Below are 21582 nucleotides of genomic sequence, written 5' to 3'. Positions count from 1 at the left end.
GAAGCTTTATTCTTTATCTTCTTGGAGAGAGAGAAAAAGAAAGAAAGAGAGAGAGAAACAGAGACAGAGACAGTGACAGAGACAGAGAGAGAGACAGAGAGAGAGACAGAGAGAGAGACAGAGAGAGAGAGAGACTACAGAGAGAGAAACATAAGCCCTTTTCTTCTAGTTGTAGCTTGTAAGACTCAAATCTAACTGACTGATTTCCCAATGGCTACAACAATGATGCTCCACAAAGGGGAAAAGGTCACAAATTTTGTTGATATCTACTTACAAACTAGAAAGTTGGAAGTCATGTTTTTTGTAGGTCAGTCTTAAGAATTCTTATCCTCAGCATGTATATCCTTGATTCTCTTTGTAAGAAACTCTCCATCACCTGTGAATTTAATCAATAGTGACCTAATACAGTCCTTTGATCCTTTACCTATGCTTAAGCACCAGTGAAACCAATCCAGTCTAGTCCTGCCTGTTAGTATAAGAGAGGGCAGAGAAAAGATTAAAACTCACTTCAGGGGACAACTGGGTGGCTCAGTGGATTGAGAGCCAGGCTCAGAGATGGGAGGTCCTGGGTTCAAGTCTGGCCTCAGACACTACCTAGATGTTTGACCCTGGGCAAGTCACTTGCCCCCATTGCCTAGCCCTTACAACTCTTCTGCCTTAGAACCAATACACAGTATTGATTCTAAGATGGGAGGTGAGGGTTTAAAAAAAACTCACTTCTCTCTGTTTGTTAAGCCTGTTCTTTGAGATTTGTGAGTTCATTTCTTTGTCTAAATTGACATTTAAAAAAGGTTCTTAGCTGCTATGTTAGAATTAATACTAAAATCTGAACCCTAGACCTTCCATTTCTAAATTTGGTGTTCTATCCACTGTGCAACCTAGTTGGCCCTCCTAGATTGATCATCAAGGTTTGCTTAATTCATCATACATTGCCTCTGAGTTCCTGGATTTGATCTATTTCCCACTTCAAGTTGTAATCGCTCATTGAAATTTCTAAACCAACTAGATTTCCTGGATTCCTACCTATTGTCTTTTCTGATAGATAGAGGTTCAGAGGACTAGGGGGAGCAATGAACTCAATTCAAATGTAATCTCAAATATTTACTTCTGTCTGGCATTGTTTTCCTGACTATATAATGGGAATAGGGTTATTGTTAAATATCAAAGGAGATATTTGTTAAGTACTTAGCACAGTGCCTGGCACAAATTGGGAACTTAATAAATAATTGTTTCTTTCCTTCCTTCTCTCTTGTTTCCTGACCAAATCTATCATTATCTGAAACATCAAGCCCTTATTGAATCTTTGGACTCCTGATCTTGCCCCTACCTGATGATTCCAGCCTTACTGATTCCCTGATTCCCAATCTCTGTTAGCACATTACTGGATTTAGCTAGCCAGGATGAGACATCCTTTGATTTTCTCTATTCAGACTCATATCTTACTTGACTTATGCTAAGTGGGTCAACTGGTTTATCCCTTACCTCCAGTTGGAACTGTCTATTCTTTATCTAGAAAGTTAAGGGAAAAAGTAACACAAGTAGTTAGGGAAAGGTGATGCCTTTTGTCAACTTTTGGGGATGTCCATTTTATAATGCTGATATTTTTAAGTGATGGAAACTGCTATATTTAACTACATATGGGACAAATGGATTTGTAATTTTATTTCACAAATGAGGAAAGTGAGATCCAAACAGGTTAAATGATTTTCCCAAGGTCACAGAATAGCAGAGTTAGGATATAAAAATAAGCATTGTGATTCCAAATCCAGTATCCTTCACTTCCATGCTTTTATTTCCTTGTTTGTATCTTAGCAATGGAGAAGGAAAGTTACCTAACAAATGTGTATGGGTAAAAGTGTCACAAGTAAAAAAATTGGCTGAGTATAACCCTGGATATATAAAACAGTCAAATAAATTCATTTCTAGGAGTTGAGGAAAGTCAAAATCCACTCATGATTTTTTAGGAGGTCAAAATTCTTCTCTTATCCAAGGAAACTTCAAGAAGATTGCAGTCAAGAAGAAATCAAAGGGAAATCAAAGGGAACTAAGGTAATCCAGATAAAGTTAAGGTTAAATTAACGTTCAAGTGCCACCAAGTCTGAGATTTAAAAATTATCTTTCATATTTGTGTCACTCTGGTTTAGCGGTCTTGAATTTGTGTATTCTTTTTTCCTCTATTATATGTTTCTGCTCCCATGAGGTAAAGTGAGGGGGATATGAGAGAGGTAGGATATTAATGCTTGTTAAATTTTTATAAAAGCAATAATTAAATCTTTTTTATGAATGAACAAACTGTGAGGGTGGGGAATTAATTCTTATTGTTTAAAGTTGGGAACTTTGGATAGAAGGAGCATTCCTCCCCTTAGGTAAAACTACTGGCCTATAGAAAAAGGTTGATAATAATCTTGATTGAAAAGAACTTTTCACATATGAAGTCCCAGATCATTACTTGTAAAGAAGAATTGCATTAGTCTCAAAAGCAGATAAATTTGTCTTTTTTTTTACAGTACTGTTTGGTTTGGCTCATTGTTTCCTTTTCAGTTGAAAAATGTACAAAAAGAGATTATAATTACTACCCTAGATGACTACATCACATACCATCAGTCTAAGTCCACTTCATCTCCAATGTTTCCTTTTGCCTTCCCCTAAACTCCTCCACTTGTAGACTAAATACTCTCAGGTCAATGAAGTCCTTGGACAGGGAATTATAAAGACCCATAGAGCAACCTGAGCCAGGCTCCAGCCTCATTAGCAGAGAAAAGCAACTTCCTTCATAACCAAGTTTGGCATTACAGACTCTACTAGTTCTTCGGCATCATCAGACCTGGCAGGGGTTGAGTGGATGAATAAAGTCAGAGAGGGAAGAATAAGCATAGTCTGTAACTAATCAGGGATAATAACAAGACTGGTTTGACTAGAATGAAGGATTTATATTTTGGAGTTGTGGCGTAAAAAGATACATAATTCCGGAATCATAAAAAAAAGATATAAAACTGTGCATACCCTTTTGCACAGCAATACTAGGTCTGAACCACTGAAAAGATAAAAGAAAACAGAAAAGGACTATAAGTCAAAAATAAGTACTGCAGTTCTTTTTATGGTGGCAGGGTTGCAGATTGAGGGAATTCCCATCAATTAAGGAATAGCCAAACAAATTATGGCATATCAATGTGATAGAATACTATTGTAGTATAAGAAATTATGAAGATGGATTCCAAAAAACCTGAGAAGTCTTATAAGAACTGATGTAATGTAAAGTGAGCAAAGCCAAGAGAAAAACATTTTGACAATAATAGCAATATCATTGTTGATAATTAACCTTGAAAAACAATAAATCTGATCAGAACAATGACCCAACACACCTCCCAAAGACTAATGATTATAAATGCTTCCCAACTCCAGCTATAGAACAGAGGGATTTGGAGTTAAAATTGAAGTATATATATATATATATATATTTTTTTTTAACTCTTTTGGGGGGGGGAGAACATGGCTAATATGGAAATTTGTTTTGCATGACTTTATATTTGTAGTAGGTTTTGTATTTCTTACCTCCTCAATGTTTGAGAAAGAGGAGAATTTAGAAATATAAATAAAATAGCATTATACTCGATTATCATATTTTGAATTTTTATCGATGAAGAATATGTGGAAATTTGTTTTCTCTCTTGTTGGGGAGTTTTAATTTGATCGCTTTCGAGTTTTTTCATTTGCATTTCCAATTGATTGATCTCTGCTCTCCCTTGTTTGTTAATATAAGCATTCAGGGATATGAATTTACCTCTGATTACCGCTTTGGCTGCATCCCAAAAGGTTTGAAAGGATGTTTCGCCATTGTCATTTTCCTCAATGAAATTATTAATTGTTTCTATGATTTCTTCTTTAACTAAACGGTTTTGGAGTATCATATTGTTTAATTTCCAATTGGTTTTAGATTTGGTTTTCCATGTACCATTACTAATCATTATTTTTATTGCCTTGTGATCTGAGAAGGCTGCATTCATTATTTCTGCTTTTCTGCATTTGTGTGCTATGTTTCTGTGACCTAATGTATGGTCAATTTTTGTGAATGTGCCATGTGGTGCTGAGAAGAAGGTGTATTCCTTTTTATCCCTATTTATTTTTCTCCATATGTCTATTAATTCTAATTTTTCTAAGATTTCATTCACTTCTTTTACCTCTTTCTTATTTATTTTTTTTATTTGATTTATCTAAATTTGATAATGGTTGGTTTAAGTCTCCCACTAGTATGGTTTTATTGTCTATTTCTTCCTTCAATTCTCCTAGTTTCTCCATTAGAAATTTGGGTGCTATATTATTTGGTGCATACATGTTGATTAATGATATTTCCTCATTGTCTATAGTCCCTTTTAACAAAATATAATTACCTTCCCTATCCCTTTTGATCAGGTCTATTTTTGCATTGGCTTTATCAGATATCATGATTACCACTCCTGCCTTCTTTCTATCAGTTGAGGCCCAGAAGGTCTTACTCCATCCTTTAATTCTGACCTTGTGGGTGTCAACCCGCCTCATGTGTGTTTCTTGAAGACAACATATGGTAGGGTTTTGGATTCTAATCCATTCTGCTATTCATGTACGTTTTATGGGTGAGTTCATCCCATTCACATTCAAAGTTATGATTGTCATTTGTGGACTCCCTGGCATTTTGATAGCCTACCCTAATTCTAACCTTTTCTTCTTCGGCTCTACCTTTTAGTCCAGTGATTTACTTTGAATCAGTCCCCCTTGTCCCCTCCCTTGATGTTTCCCTTTTTAGTCCCTCCCTTTTTGTTCCCTCCCCCTCCCCCCTCTCTTTCCCTCCCTTTTTGTTCTCCCTCTCCCCCTCCGCCCCCTTGGTTTTCCCTTCTCCCTACCCTTGTTGGGTAAGATAGAATTCAAGATCCCAATGGATCTGGATGTTTTTCCCTCTCAGAGCTGATTTCCCTGAGATTGAGGTTTAAGTAACCCCCCCCCTCTCTTCCTCTCCTTCTTATAGGAGTTTTCTTCCCCTCCCCTTCCCATGTGAATCTTTGTGTGAGAACCATTATTCTATTTGGTCTTTCTTTACCCCCTATTTATACATTACATTTTCCCCACATATTAGTATACACAGAATGATATAAATGTAGTCCTTATGGAAGAGAGTTTGAGTAAAAGAAGAAGATAACATTTTTCCCCTTTCCTTAATATTTACCTTTTCAGGTATTCCTTGCTCTTTGATTTTCAGTATCAAACTTTCCACAGAGCTCTGGTATTTTCTTTGCAAAAAGTTGGAAGTCTTCTATTTTGTTGAATGCCCATACTTTCCCTTGGATGTATATAGTCAGTTTTGCTGGGTAGCTGATTCTTGGTTGGAGACCCAGCTCTCTTGCCTTTCTGAAGATCATGTTCCATGCCTTACGATCATTCAGAGTAGAACTTGCAAGGTCTTGTGTGACCCTGATTGACATTCCTTTATATCTAAATTGTCTTTTTCTGGCTTCCTGTAGGATTTTTTCTTTTGTTTGATAGCTTTGGAATTTGGCAATTACATTCCTGGGAGTTGTCTTTTGGGGGTTTAGTGTAGAAGGTGTTCTGTGAGCTCTGTCAGTGGCTGTATTGCCCCCTTGTTCTAGAATCTCTGGGCAATTTTCTTTGATTATATCTTGTATCACCATGTCCAGTTTGGTGTTTATTTCTGGCTTTTCTGGGAGTCCAATTATTCTTAAATTATCTCTTCTCCCTCTATTTTCCAGATCTGTCATCTTGTCGGTGAGATATTTTATGTTCTCTACTAATTTCTTGGTATTTTGGCTTTGCTTTATTAATTCTTGCTCTTTTACACGATCGTAGTCTTCCAGCTGCCTGATTCTGGCCTTTAAAGCCTGGTTTTCCTTTTCAGTTTCATCACACCGGTTTTGTAGATGCGTGAATTTCTTTTGCATTATTTCCAACTTTTCCTCCCAGAAGGCTTCCATCTTTTTGGTCATTTCTGATTCAAATTCTTCATAGGTTTGTGGAGAGTTTCCATTTCCTTTGGAAGGTTTTGGGGCATTTTCTTGTATATCATCTTCTATCTGCTCTGTATTTTGTATTTTGGCTCCATAGAATGTGTCCAAAGTTGCCCCTTTCTTCTTATTTTTCTTGGTATTTTGGGGCTTCTGTGCTTCTGTGGAGTTTGCCATCTCTGAATGTGGAGGATTAGCTTTTCTTATCTCTGTCTGGTGTTCAGAGGCTTTAGTCCTGGGCAGATTGTCGGTTCTATGAGCTTTCCCTAAGTTAAACTGAATATGCCTCACTGGAACTGGAATGGAAGGGTCGGACCACGAGGCCACACTCTCCCCTGGCTCTCTGGGTCGGGTTGCTTTCCGGAAGTTGCCTTCAGAATAGCTGGCCTTGAGGCTGTTTTGTCGGCCTGCGGGGGGATGGGCTGCGGCTTCCTGGAGCTCCGAGGGCAGGGACTTTCACTGAGACTTGGATAGCAGGATCCAGCCCGTGAGGCTGTCTTGCCTGCCCTGAGGGTTGCTGTTGTTTCAGACAAGCCTGCTCTCTGCAGCGGGGAGCTCCTAGGGCAGTGACTTTCACTGGGACTCTGATAGAAGGCCCTGAGGGTTGCTGTTGTTTCGACCCTGCTCTCTGCCCGGGGAGCTCCGAGGGCAGTGACTTTCACTGAGACTTGGAAAGCAGGATCCAGCCGGTGAGGCTGTCTTGCCCACCCTGAGGGTTGCTGTTGTTTCGACCCTGCTCTCTGCCAGGGGAGCTCCAAGGGCAGTGACTTTCACTGGGACTCGGATAGAAGGCCCTGAGGGTTGTTGTTCCAAGGACCCTGCTCTCTGAGCCGGGCCAGGCTGCGGCTTCCCGGAGCCTTGGACTCTGCGCTCCTACCCCTTAGGTCTGAGTGATCTTGGGTTCTGGCTTTTGAGGGGGGCCGTACCTTTTGATCCGGGTCCAGGTCCAGGAGGAGGGTTCCCAGGGTCTGTGCTGTTGATCGTTTTGAATTTCAGCACCTTAGGAGCTTATAGTTTGAGATTGGTCAGGAAGGGTTTTCCGGAGATCTGAACTTTAGCTTTCTCTAAGCCGCCATCTTAACCGGAAGTCGTTTTCTCTCTTGTTATATGAGAAACAACACAGTATCCTTGATTTTGTCTCTAAGATCCCAAAGCCCAAAATATTTATTATCTAGTCTTTTACAAAATGTTTGCCAACCCTTGTACTATACATACTGCATATCCTTACTTCACATATGGCTGCCAGTAATTAATTACTACCGAACTTGACCTAACTTTAGAGAAAATAAAATAGAATCTCATTTTTTTAGCACTTCAGTATCTGACCTTTGTCACAAATTTTATACTGAAGAATATAGGGTCTCATTCTAAAGCAATGAGACAGAATGTTTCTTTTTAAAATTTAATAGTTGTAATGTGTCTGAATGATTATATCCCTTTCCTCAGTCTATTTTGGAGACTGAACAGGTGAATTTTATACATTTTTGGTCACACCTTGATTCCCTTATTTTATGTACCAAAATTGGCTAGAAATTATTTGACAGTGTCCAAAATTTAAAAATATCCTCTAGCAGTCTTAACCTTGCATATAAGAAATTTGTACATAGACATAGATAGATAGATAGATAGATAGATAGATAGATAGATAGATAGATGATAGATAAAACTGTATTTTAATAAAATTGGTTTCCTTTATAATCCTATGTATTCTATTAATTTAAAAATATTATTCTGAGGAGTCTATAAACAACAGACTGACAAAGGGGTTCATATTACAAAAAAGCTTAAGAACTTGAACCATCCATCCTTGGTGACTTTAGAGTAGCAGCTTTTCACCTTTATTTTGGTATGAACTTCTTTGTCACTTTCTCTTTCTGTCTAAAAGGAGTGTAATAATAGGCATAGATAACATAGACCATAGGTTCTAGAAAGATCTTGGAATCTTTCTGGACCCACATAGGTGAGTTTGGATATTCTTAACATACGTTGTGTGTCTATTTGACAGATGGAAATACAAGAGAGGCATAGGACCTTGAGTGGTGTCAGGATCTGGACAGTTCATGCCCATTCTCTCTGACCATGGATCTTTTCTTCTTGGTCAACATCTGGAGCTTTCTCAAGGTAAAACCAGTTCCTTCTTTAAAGGAATAGTGTGATACAGGAAAAAGAGCATTCGATTTCAGGCAAGAAAACCTAGGTTTTGATCTCTCCTTTGCTATTGTGAAACTTGGCCAAATGATTTCCTTTCTCTGGACCTCAATTTCTTGATATATAAAACAATGTGGCTAGAAGTGAATTGTATAGCTTCTAAGGCTTCTCCATTTCTCAATCTAAGATCTTATGATGATTTATATTCTACTCAAATATTTGTATAAAGCTAAAATTTTTCCACAAATACTAAATGTACATTCCTGAATCATGTTTTTTTTTTTTTTATGTGCAAATGTGGTTTGGGGCCAGGTGTTATGGAGGAATAGAGAGGATTCTGTTTATGAGAGACACTCTATTGCCTGTTCTCAAAGATTTTGAGGGCCTTTGAGGACTGCCCAAAGAGGGGATCTTATTTAGGAATTAGGGACCTTCTCTCTCCCCAAGCAGTCAAGACATTGTAACAAAACATTCTTACATGTCACTTGAGGAATTTCCTAGATCCCTACTTAGCTTTTTTAGTACAATTGTCTGGCATATGACCTGAATAGCAAAGGAAATTTTCAAATTTTATTTTAGACATTACTCATTTACCCTCTCTCCATCCATACCCTCTCCTTCCTACCATTCATTTAAAACATCTGTCAATGTAACAGATTGCTTTTATTTAATTGCAATCAAAAGTTTTCATCCATAGAATATTCCTTCCTGTTGTTAGCATCACACACAGAATGATTCACTTTTTAAGATCCTTTTTTTTTGTTTCCTATCATTTTAATCTCTGCACAAACTAAAAGCATGTTCATTGCCAGAGGCTGCCTCCATATGATCTATAATGTTTTCCTTGGGACCCTAGTGTCTACTCTGGCATTTTTGTAAATTTTGTTGTATATTTGGCTAAACCAGTGGAGAGTGTTTTCCCTACTGGCACAAATAATTGTTTGGAAATACACACACACACACACACACACACACACACACACACACACATACACACACACACACATACCATTGTACTTTCTTCTTGTTTTATTTTTATCTTGGCATGATGTAAAGCTACAAAATATAGAAGATGATCTCAACTGACTAAAGAGTAAAATGAAAACTACTGCAGTCTTTTATTTTTATTGTCACTTTTAAAAATTTATTTATTTGGAATATTTTCCATGCTTACATGATTCATGATTTTTCCCACCCCTTTTTCTCTCCCCTCCCAAAGCTGACAAGCAATTGCACTGTTATACATGTATCATTGTTCAAAACCTATTTACATATTATTCATACTTGCAATAGAGTGATCTTTTAATGCCAGAACCCCAATCATATCCCCATCAAACCACATGATTGATCACATGTTTTTCTTTTGTATTTCTACTCCCACAGTTCTTTCTCTGAATGTGGATAGTGTTCTTTCTCATAAGTCCCTTGGCATTGACCTAGATCATTGTAGCTACAGAATCCTTAAAAAAAAAAATAAATAGTTTGGGAGCAATGAGTCCTATGTTTCTGTGTAGAAAAACCTACTTTCAAGTGCTTGAACAAATTATATATTTTGTCAGGAGGCCATGTGATATGGGTTCTGAGGTAGCTTCATATTCAGGAAGATGTAAGTTCAACTCTTACCTCTTACACATACTATGTGACCCTGGACAAAAGATAATATTCCAAGTGTTTTGTAAATTTTAAAATATCATTTAAAAGCTAATGGTAATCATTACTCAATCTCAGTACTTGAGACACCTCTCTAAAATGTAATGCAGAAAAAGTGTCAATCTGCATTGGCTAAAGAAAATTGCACATCTAGAATTCCCTAATCCAGTGAAATCCTAGGTTTACTCCCTACTACACATATTCAATCAGAAACAGCCCTGTGTTAAAAAAAATTATAAGTTTTTGCCCATGTAAAGTGAATTTTAAAGATGCCACTAGGTCCCATATTCCCTAAAACATCTTTTATATTGTCCTATCACAATACTTAAAATTCCCATTCTTAGTTTCATTATTTTGGGTTAAGGTATTAGAAGAAAGAACTCTCTAAAATTCCAATATGTTACTTAAGAGGATAACATTTTGAGATCAAAAAAATTCCTAGTAACTTAAACCTTAGCGTCTTGTCTGAATTTGAGATTTTATATGACTTGCCTATGATCACAGAGATAGTAATGACATGTAGGCTTTAGGTCCAGGTCTTCCTGACTCAAGGGCCTGTCCATCACCTATGCCACTTTGCCTCTTGCTATTGATAATATTGCTACCAATAATATTATGTCACATGTTCCTTAAGTGGATTGGTGGCAATAAACCATATATATATATATTATATATATATTTAATGTTTTAGCTGTGGTGCTGAAATGTTACCTCTCTTGACTGATGTCCATAAGATCCATTTGGAAATCAATAGGACTAGATCAAACCTCCTTACTTTTGACTGACGAACCTGAGGCTCTGAGAAAGTGACTTGTCCAAAGTTATACATTACACAGGAAGTATAGTATTAAGATTTCAACTAATAAAGAATATGAGTCCATTCTTCCAAATTTTACATTGTTTATTAATGGGGACATGCAATTCCCATTAACAAAGAATGGACCCTTTATGCTAGCCTCTTTCCTTAAAAAAAGGAAATGGGAGAGGGAGCAGAAAAATGATTTTACATAAATATCATAATTTACTATTAATTTTCCTCAAAGGGAGCAGCTAGGAGGTTCAGTGGATTGAAAGTCAGGCCTAGAGATGGGCTGTCTTAGGTTCAAATATGACCTCTGACACTTCCCATCTATGTGACCCTAGGAAAGGCATTCAACCCTCTGTATTTAGCCATTAGTGATCTTCTGCCCTGAAACCAATATACTAGATGGACTCTAAGATGGAAGACAAGGATTTTTTAAAAGTTCCTTAGAGAGGAAAGGAGCAGAAGTAAGATTTAAAATTGGGTCCATCACATGGCTCTATTTTAGCTTCTTGCCAATGTTGCTTCTTGGCATGTAGCTAAGCCAATGGAGAATATTTTCTCTATTTGGCATGTGTTTATATATATAAATATATTTATATGAGAGAGAGAGGATAAGATTTTGAGATCTGAAATTTGTATGTGTTTATTCATACACACATATATACATACACAAACCCATATGTGTGTGTGTATATATACATACATATATATATAATATTTCATGTTTTCAAAAAGTTTGAAAGTCTCCGACTTAGTTTTTCCTATTGAAGAATGGATTGCCCTTAAAGCAACTAGGCTGATGAGTATTTTTAGTATTCTTCAGAGGCTTTAGAAGAATGCTTCACCATCTTCTTTAGCTACAGTTGGGGAATTCCTCCTTGGATCTAACTTCAATTTTTCACACTGCAGGTCACCCTCATTATTTCTGAAAACAAGATGAAAAGAGTCTAGAGTTCTTTCAAAAACAAGGCTGCCTAGATTTCACAGCATGTTAATTGGGCAGCAGGCAAAGAAAACCAGGGAGCCCAGGAGGTAGATGGGTATTTGAAGCTATAGAGGACGGGAAAGTATGAGGCCTCAGGTCTCCCAACAAAGCAATCATCTAGTTCCCTGGAGAAAGGACCCCATGTAGATTCTTTTTGTACTACTTATACCTTATTGATATGGAGAATGTTTTTGGCAGACATAATTGCCTGGATCACTGAGAATTCAGCAATTATTGAGAGAAAAATGCAATCATTCTATAATGTCAGAGTAAATAAAAGCATCCAGAAGATCATTCTCTTCTTTGGGAATATGACAGAGAAACATGATTTCTTATCCAGTAATATGAAGGTCCTAATTGCTGGGATTTGAGAATTGGGCATATAGGTCGAGATCTAACCAAGAGATCACAGACTATTGAAAAACACCTGGCAGAATAGCCCACCTGGAATTAGACAAAGTTAACCTTCAATTTCCTCCTCCTTCCCTTTTCTTTTTTTCCTCCTTATTCAAGATGAAATCCATCACTTTCCCTCCCCCAAATTCCCTGTTTCTTTTAGTTTCCACTGGTTTGTGGTGAACCATCCACTGTGACATCCTACCTAGGTCTGCTTTCACTAAGCATTGTCTCATGCATGCTCCAAAATGACCTCCACACTATCCATGCCCTCTCCCACAATCAAAATTCTCATCTTATTGGGACTGTATTGGAAACATTTTTAAACCCAGCACTCTGGAAAAAAAATAAAAGTACACAACATACTTTTAAGCTTAATCTTCATTATTAACACTTTACTCCAGCACTTTCTTAGGTCTAGACAATCACTAAACTAATACATCAAGTTCTGATTTTCAGTGTTCCCAATTTCTATAGTGTAAATGCTCACACTGAAAACTGGTTTAAGCTACCTTCAATATATTGCTGTATCCCCTCCACTCCCTATAAATTGTCAAAGGTTAAAAGAAACTGGAGTATTCACTGATTGATAGTTATTAAGCTCATATAATGTGCATAGTGTTGGGCACTGGGGAGAAGTTTTTGGACTGGATCTCCTATTTCACTAGTAAGCAATCTCCTACTTAACAGTATGAAAGGGAATTTTTATTCCCTCTGTCTATTTTAAGTTAATCAATCAAGAACTTAAAGTATCCCTACTTAACACTTAGTAAGTCACTAATGAAGAAAGTTCACATCCTAAAAGGCCACAAGCACTGCCCCCATGAGCAGTTCTAGGCAAACTGAAAGGCTATGATTGATTCCTAAGATGTGACAGAAGAGCTAATGGGTGGAGAAAACTATATATAAGCAGGAGCCTGAGGGAGATTCAGGCTATTCATTGCTTGGAAAATTCTTGGGCTTATTCTTGGCAGTCTTGTCCTACTGTGTGCTGAAAACTCTTGGCAGTTTTTTCAGTATCTTTGGCTCTTTGGATTTCAGTTTCCTGATCCAGACTTTGGAATCTGATGAGATTTGAATTTGGATTCACATTATCAGTCTGGAGGCACTAGGGTTAGGACCTAGGGTATTTTTAGCTAGGTGATATTTTCTACCTCCTTCCTATATTTCCCACGTTAACATCTCTGCCTTGCTGTAAATATAGCTACTAACAGTCTAGTGACTCATAGTTTAACTTTAACTTTTATAAATGGCGACCACAACAATTTTTAAACTATTATTATCTTTGACAATCCAAATTTTTTACTATTACATTTGACCAACCAATTTTAATTATTACAACAGTCACTTGAGGCAACTTGCTCAGGATAACACAGCTCGTTAATGTGAGAGGCAGTTCTTAAAGCCAGTTCTCCCTATTTCCAAGGCTGACACACCAGATTCCTTCTACTTACTTTAATATTTCATGGGTATTCTACACTTTAGTAGACAGTTATGGTGAGGTCTGTTGCTAAAAAAAAATATTACCTGGCTGTAAATCTTCTAATGCTCAGCCTCAGCAAATTTAGCTGGGCTGATGTCTACTGATAGATAGAAAGTCTGGTATAATACCTCAAAACATGAAACCTTTCCAGTTGGGTAAAACTTCCCAGAACTTTGATTCTGCCAACACAGCTTTCAAGAAACTAATGTCAACTCCATGTTATAATGAATTTTGAAGGAAATAGAAAAATTATTTTATTACATATTAGTACATGAATTATTATCATATTAGTAGAAATGTTTTTTAAAAGCAAATAACTTTTGCCATTCTAAAATGTAAGAAATGTTAGCAATTAAATGGAAGAGGTAATACATTTAAAATGGCAAACATACAGAAAGGTTTTCTTCTCATAGATGAGAAGGATGGTAATACAAAGAGCTTCCTCTCATTCTCATTCTCCCTTCTCTGTCCTGTTTTCCATTCTTACCCAAAGCCATTCCTAGGATGGATTGACTTGAGCTTTGTTCCAGTGAGCTAGTATACCTTTAGAATTGAATGAGGACTGGATTTGGAATCAGAGGATGTGGGTTCAAAGTTTGCCTCATCACTTACTATCTAAAGGTGGTCTCCTACAAATCATTTTATTTCTGTGAGCCTGTTTCTTCATCTATAATAATAGTAGAGTTGTGTAATAGAAACCCACCTCCCCAATATAGACAATTTGGGTAAATAAAGTCAAAAGACAAATTTCTCCAAGTCAAGGTAGAAAGTTAGATTTTATTGGAAGAGGGCCAAGTCTCCCAGATAAAACCAGACTCTTGCATGTATTACATCATTAAACCCAGGCAAGAGACAAGGCAAGGAGGCAGAGACCCGGTTTATATACTAGGACAATAACAAAATGAATATTTCTATACAAGGTCGATGGCATATCACAAGACATAACATCATATTGACCTTATTTAGAAACAGTTACCCAATTACAAAGTTGATTGGTTAGTTCATTTAGGAAAGCCTATATTAGTCTAAAGGTTAAATCACAAGGCAATACCCTTATCTAGGCAGATAGTGATGACCATTACCTCAGACTCATCTGATCAGGGAGGATGACTATTTCCAAACAGGGAGGGCTGCATGTGTTTGCACTATATCTGGTCATGAAACTCAGATGGTCAGCATCTTATGATAAAGGGAAATGAAAACTTAAGGAGGGGTTAGAAATCTCCTTAGAAGCAGTTTTTATGCTTTAGTTAGAAATCTTTATAAAATCATGAATTCTACTGATTGCATTAAGATTATATTGTAATTTATACTAATCACTTTAGAATCACAATATTGATTATCTTAAACCTATCACTATCACTAAAATCCATTCAAGTACAAGGGGGTAGAGGTCCATCTTCCCGACAGTAGGCAACATTTCCATAGCACTTACTATATGCCATGCACTGTTAAGACCTTTACAGTTACTATCTCACTTGTTCCTCAATAGTCCTGGGAAATAAGTATTATTATTTCCCCCAATTTAAAGATGAAGAAACTGAAGCAAACAGAGTCTAAGTGGCTTGTCCAGAGTCACATAAATAATGAGTCTCTGAGGTCAGATTTGCCAAGAAAACCCTAAATAGGGTCACAAAAAAGTCAGACATGACCAAAAAATGACCCAACAAAATAGACATGGTTAATAGATATATTTAGATACATACATACAAATATACATATATGTGAGATGCTATGCACACATAATTACATCTATAAAATAAATGCGTATATATATATAAATATATATATAAATAATATGCACATTATTTATATGTATAAACACATTCTATGTATATAATGGACGTATATATACATATGTGTTATGTAGGTATCCCTATAGATATATAGGAATAGATACAGACATGGATACAACACCTATATATACAAACATAAATACATATACACATAACCTTTATAGGGTTCTTGTATATGCATACACACATCTGTAAAGTATGTTTATATATGAATATAAAATGTATGCATAGATGTATGTGAGATGTATTAATCTATATATCTATATGAAATATATGTGTATACGATATATAAATGTATTTATATATTTCTGTAAGATGCATGTATCATATACATGTATATGTGTGTATGGTATGTGTATTTGAGGTATCTATGTATGTAGATATATGTGGATGTATATGGTGTGTATATTATGTGTATATATATATATGATATATAAACTATTCTGTTATATATGCGTGTAGGGTATATGTATATAAGGTGTAGAAAGAAAGATACATAAATGTATAGATAGACAGACAGACAGATAGATAGATAGATAGATAGATAGATAGATAGATAGATAGATAGATAGGTAGGTAGATAGGTAGATAGATGTTGTGCATGCATATGTAGATATTATGTACAATCTGTATGTCTATTATGTATATATAAACTATATGCATTTATATATGTATGTTAGGTATATGTATATATGGTATATTTGTGTCTATATAAGTAAACACATATGGAGAGATGGTGCATACATAGATATTATGTACAATTTGTGTGTTTATTACATATATAACCAGTGCATATATAAGGTATATATATGTATCTCTATATGAACATTGTGAATTTCAAAACTACTCAACCCTATTCAGACCATTTTTTAGAAGATGGGATTTAGCTATTTCCTGATCAATAACAATAGAGATACTTGAAATGGCAGAATCATGTCTTGGAAACTACAATCTCCACCCTACTTAGGGTAACAAGATTTAGGAAGGGCTGCAGCAAAGCTCAAGATTTAATTATTTGAGAATATGGCCTTCAACAGAGATGTGCAAAAAGGACAAACCTCTGGGCGGTCCTAGGTCAAGCTAGAGCCACCATTGGCACATGTGAGACACAGGAAGTGAGGTAGAGGACAGCTCAGGAGTTCCCGGGACTTCCTGGGAGGAGGGAGAGAGGTAGTTGGAGCCTGGTGCTTGGAGTTGGAGGAGCCCACAGGCTGTTTTCTCCATTTTGGTCACATGAGTGATAGGGACTGATCTCTTTCTTTGCCTCTGCTATCCAGGGCCTTGGGCCTTTGGCTCAGCCTAAGCAGAGTGAGTATTTAAGCCCTATTTCCTTCTCTCCCCTTTCTCTCTCTCTCTCTCTTCCTCTAATACTTTCTTCCTCCTGTTTGTAATTAAAACACCATAAAAAAGGTTGGCAGCTGACTTGAGTTTTCATTTAGTAATTACATAGCTGAATTCCTTGGCGACCTTAAATTAATATATATCAGTCTTTTAAAGTGATTTTGATATCACAACATATAGAGATATGGTATGTGCATATAGAAATATTATGTACCATCTGTGGGTCTATTATGTTAGACCCATAATAGATAAGATATATAAACTGGCTATGCATATATATATTCGTAAGGTATGTGTCTGTATGTATGGTGTATATGTCTTTATCTGTATGTAAGGTAACAACAATGATAATAGTGCAGTAAGAGTAGATGTCATTATAGAAGCTATCATTTGTAAGGTATTTCCTATGTTCCAGGAGGCGCAGTGCTAAGTACTTATAATTATTATCTCATGCGATCCTCCCCAAAACCTTGGGAGGTAGGAACCATTATAATCTGCATTTTACAGATAAGGAAACTATGGCATAAAGAGGTTAAGTGACTTGTTCAGGGTTACATAACTAGTCTCTGAGGATGGATTTGAACTCAGGATTTCCTGATTCTAGTCTTGATGTTCTAAGTTTTACACCAACCAGCTATCACTGTTGCCACCTAGACACTTAGGCAGGCACACATTTATACAATATACATACATGTACATATGGTGTATATATATAACACATGCACATTTATTGGTGTATTTATTTTTATATCATGCATACATTTATGTATGCTATGTATATAAATTTATTATGTTTATATTCCCTGTTAATAGGTAATATAAATCCATGATTATGTATGTATATACATATATACTTCTATAATATACCATATATATGTACATTGATACAGATGTATACACAGCTACCTTGAATACATTAATAAATATTTGAATGCATATGCATATACTGTACATACATATCATCTATAATTCATGTATATAGATGTACATTCTATGTGTATAAATAAAAACATAAACATATACATACTCATTGTAGTACATAAATTTATAGTCTTCTCCCTCCATGGACAGCATCTTGCCTCCAGCGAAAGAGACCCAGATCTCCCAAAGACCACCAACACTCATCCTAAAAGAGTTTGAGGACAGAGAAACAAAGAAGAAATTGCAATGCAAAAGGGATAACAGAACATGAAATCATCCTGGGGAAAGCAAGGCATAAAAATTAACCATACAACCTAAGATCAGGAAAATTTCTATCATTAGTAATTATTTCTCTAATCTCTGTTTCTTGCAGAAACTTATACTTCTAACAATGGGGCACTTGAGGAAAAAAGTAAGGAGCCAAGATATATCAAGCACTAACAGAAATTGGTTGGAGGTCAGACGTCAAGATAGGTACTTTAGAACCTTTCATTCTATGATGGGCAGAGATCAAAGAAGTAAAGTATAAAGATCATTCTAAAAAATAAAAGCTTAAAATAGACAGAAAAGGAAGAGAATTAAGAAAAATAAAATAGTTTAAGAAAGATGCAGAAAAAATTGCTAACAAACAAAAATTGAAAGGGAAAAGTTTTACTACCAAACTGAGAGAAAAAAGGAGAAACAGAATTATATAACTAGATAAAAGGAGGAAAGATAAAGTAATGAATGCATTAAACAAAATTCCAAATCAAGGCAAAAAATGACTGATTGAATAGAGTATAGGCCAGATCTAGCCTATGGGCCTTCACTTGCTAAATATTGTACTATATGATGCCAAGGAGAAAAAGGAATAAAAAATGTACCACTGGATTTAACAATAAAGGGATAGCTGGACACCTTTGAGAAAGGAGTTTCAAAATGTGGTAGAGAGGGGGCAGATTTCAAGAGACTAAGGGCTAAATAGAGGCAGTTACAGGGTTCAATGGAGAGAGCACTAGTTTTGGAATCAGGAAGATCTTAATTCAAAGCCAATTATAACTCTTGCTAGCAATGTGACTGTTTAGGAGGTAGCTAGGTGGCTCAGTGGATAGAGCCCTGGGCCTGTAGTCAGAGAGACCTGATTTCAGATCTAGCTTCAGACACTTACTAGCTGTTTAACTCTGTGGAAGTCAGTAAACCTCTTTAGCCTTAATCCATTGGAGAAGAAAATAGCAAATCACTCCAGTATCCTTGCCAAGAAAACTCCAAGGACCATATGGTCCACGTGACTAAATTGAAGAACAACAAAAGGCAAACAAGTGACAAAATGGAAGCATCTGGTATAAATATTGTTTATTCAATAAATCTCAGGAATAATGAAAGAAAGAGAAGTTTTGATATGCAGAACAGGTATGTGAGAAAAGAGGGTTTTTTTGTTTGTTTTTTTTAGGATTGATTGGGAAAATCTAATTAATCCTATAAGCAGAAGGAAAAAAGCTAGTAGCAAGGAAGAGATGAAAGATGCTGAAGTCTAACGTTGACTTCAGATTGATGCTCATAGGCATAATGCAATGAATGTATTTGTGCAGATGCAAGTTATTTTTCATTTAGTAACTTACCACATACTCAATAGTCACAGGGACCCTGGTGTTTTAGGAGGGGTTGTTTTTGATTTTGTTTAATTCATAATCTGGGGAGTTATTTCACCTCTGTGAGCTATGAGCATCCATTTAAGTCCTTGAAACAGTCATCCACCTGCTGTTCTTGGGCAGAATTTAGTACTGCAGCAGGTGCATAGGTCACCTTCTGTAGTCCTGGGCCTTGATAAAGACAAGAGTGGTGATACCATACAAAGAGAAGCAGTGTGAGGCTGTGTTTCCTCCAGTGTCATTTCCTCTTAGTAAAAAATAAAATTAAATAAAATAAAGCAAAAAGCAGAATATTTTTATTTCACAGAAACAAAGCAGACCAGGCACGAATATGAAAGCTTGCTTCTTCTTTGAAGTCAGTGAGGTATAGCTATGTCCTCCCTTCTCTTCCTGTAGTAAGGATTTAAGGTCAGGGAAGGGGTTTGTTGAGGTCATGCAGACAGGACAACAGAGTAAGTAGAATCATCAATAATGAGGTAACCCAGAAAGAGATTCATCTGTAAGCACAACAGGGCATAGGAAGAAAAGGGAAATAAAAGGAAGGCATCTGTCTCCTCATATGCTATTGTGATCTTTAAAAGAAAGCACTATGTGGAGCTCTATCTTGAACAATAAACTGTTCATACATTGTATTTTCCAGAATATTTTTTAGTGATGAAATAGTGTTCATAAAACATCCCCACCTATCTGCTTTCCTCATAAACTTTTAAAAAAGAAAAAAAAATGAGCAAATAAGGGGGAAATGCCGCAGTGGCCCTTTAACCTTCTTGCTTTTCTGCTTCCAAAACCTGAGAGCAATAGCTAATCCATTAAATTGATGACCTTCAGAGCACAAGGATACTTAGGACAAAGAAACTTCCCCTTCACCTCCTTGCCCAGAGGAACAATCCCTACCAGGAAAAGTATCATAATTAAGTATCATGCAGCTTAATGATAAAAGCAAGACTTCCTGTTCACTCCCCTTATGTAATATTTGTGGGGTGGGGTAGTTAAACACTATCATTGATAAAGGATATTTGCAGAGAAATTCAACTTCTCTATACTGAGATTAAAAAAAGAAATCCAAACCCTGACTTGGTTTTTAAAAGGTTCTACATAAAGCAAATGCAACCACTTCTCAGGAAGAAACTGATTTAGAACAAATAAACAAGCAGAAAATATACGTAACTACATCAAGGTACAAACATAGCTGAAGGTCAAGAAAAGATTCAGTTTGTTTGCACAGACAAGCTCTAATCTATTTTTGACTCAAGATCTCCCTGCAAAGACAAAGAATTTAGAAGGCAGAATAGACACAAAAGCCTGTTCTGTTTGTAAATATTCTAGGGGTACAGAGGGGGAGTAGGACAGAACATTGTGGGGAAATTGAATTTACATTAATTTAATTTCTAGTCAGGGGAAGGGGGAAGGTAAAGAAAAGAATCACAAAAGGACAAGTTAAAATTGTAGCAAGAAGAATACAGATTAGTGAGAGAGCAGAATAACCTAACAGAAGGGTTGTTAAACACTGAAATGGATGAGCAGGGGTAGTTTCACCTTCATCAGAGAACAATAGAAATAGGAGACTCAACCAGCTGAGCACTGGGGTATATTTCTTGGAGTAAAGGCTGAATTGGATGATATGAAAGACTGCCATCCCCTTTCTCTGTAACCAATATACTATCCAGGATATATGAATATCTAATCCAACAAGCACTTATTAAGCACTTACTTTATTCAGGGAACTGTGCTAAGTGCGGAAGAAACAAAGATGAATTGAAAATAATTTCTTCTTTCTTTTTTCTTTTTCTTTTTCAAAACCCTTCCCTTCTGTCTTCTTAGAACTGATACTAAGTATTGGTTCCAAGGGAGATGAGAAGTAAGGGATGGGCAATTGGAGTTAAGTGATTCATCCAAAAGGAAGTCCCTATTTTCAAGGCATAAGTCTTCTGTTGCTTTGTAATTAATGAAATTCTTCAGAAACTGTATCTTTTTAGTTTTAAAATATTAATGTATTAGTCAGCCACTAAAGATTTCTAACTAGCTAGTGGACTCCTTCCATAGTTCAAACAAATGCCACACAACTTGAGACAGGCAGAAAGTGGGGGGGGGGGGCGGGGCGGGGAGAGGAAGAGAGAGAGAGAGGAAGCTAGACAGAGAGAGACAGAGAGAGAGAGAGAAAGAGGAAGAGAGAGAGAGAAAGAGAGACAAAGAGAGGAGAGGGAGAGAGAGAGTGGGAGAGAGAGAGAGAGACAGAGAGAGACAGAGAGAGAGAGAGAGAGAGAGAGAGAGAGAGAGAGAGAGAGAGAGAGAGAGAGAGAGAGAGAGCACTACTAAGCAGCTAGCCTGGATGAGGAAAGAGAGATAGTGTGGCCAGAAGAGAGGGGGACAAAAAGCAGCCAACTTCTTTTCTCAAGCATCTTTATCCTAAGAGGTTTCTGATTAGAAAACAAGCATGCA

The sequence above is a fragment of the Monodelphis domestica genome, chromosome 4, assembly GCF_027887165.1.
Source record: "Monodelphis domestica isolate mMonDom1 chromosome 4, mMonDom1.pri, whole genome shotgun sequence".
In the NCBI taxonomy this organism is placed as follows: domain Eukaryota; kingdom Metazoa; phylum Chordata; class Mammalia; order Didelphimorphia; family Didelphidae; genus Monodelphis; species Monodelphis domestica.
The sequence above is the reverse complement of the archived record's forward strand: the minus strand, read 5'-3'. Positions refer to the sequence as shown.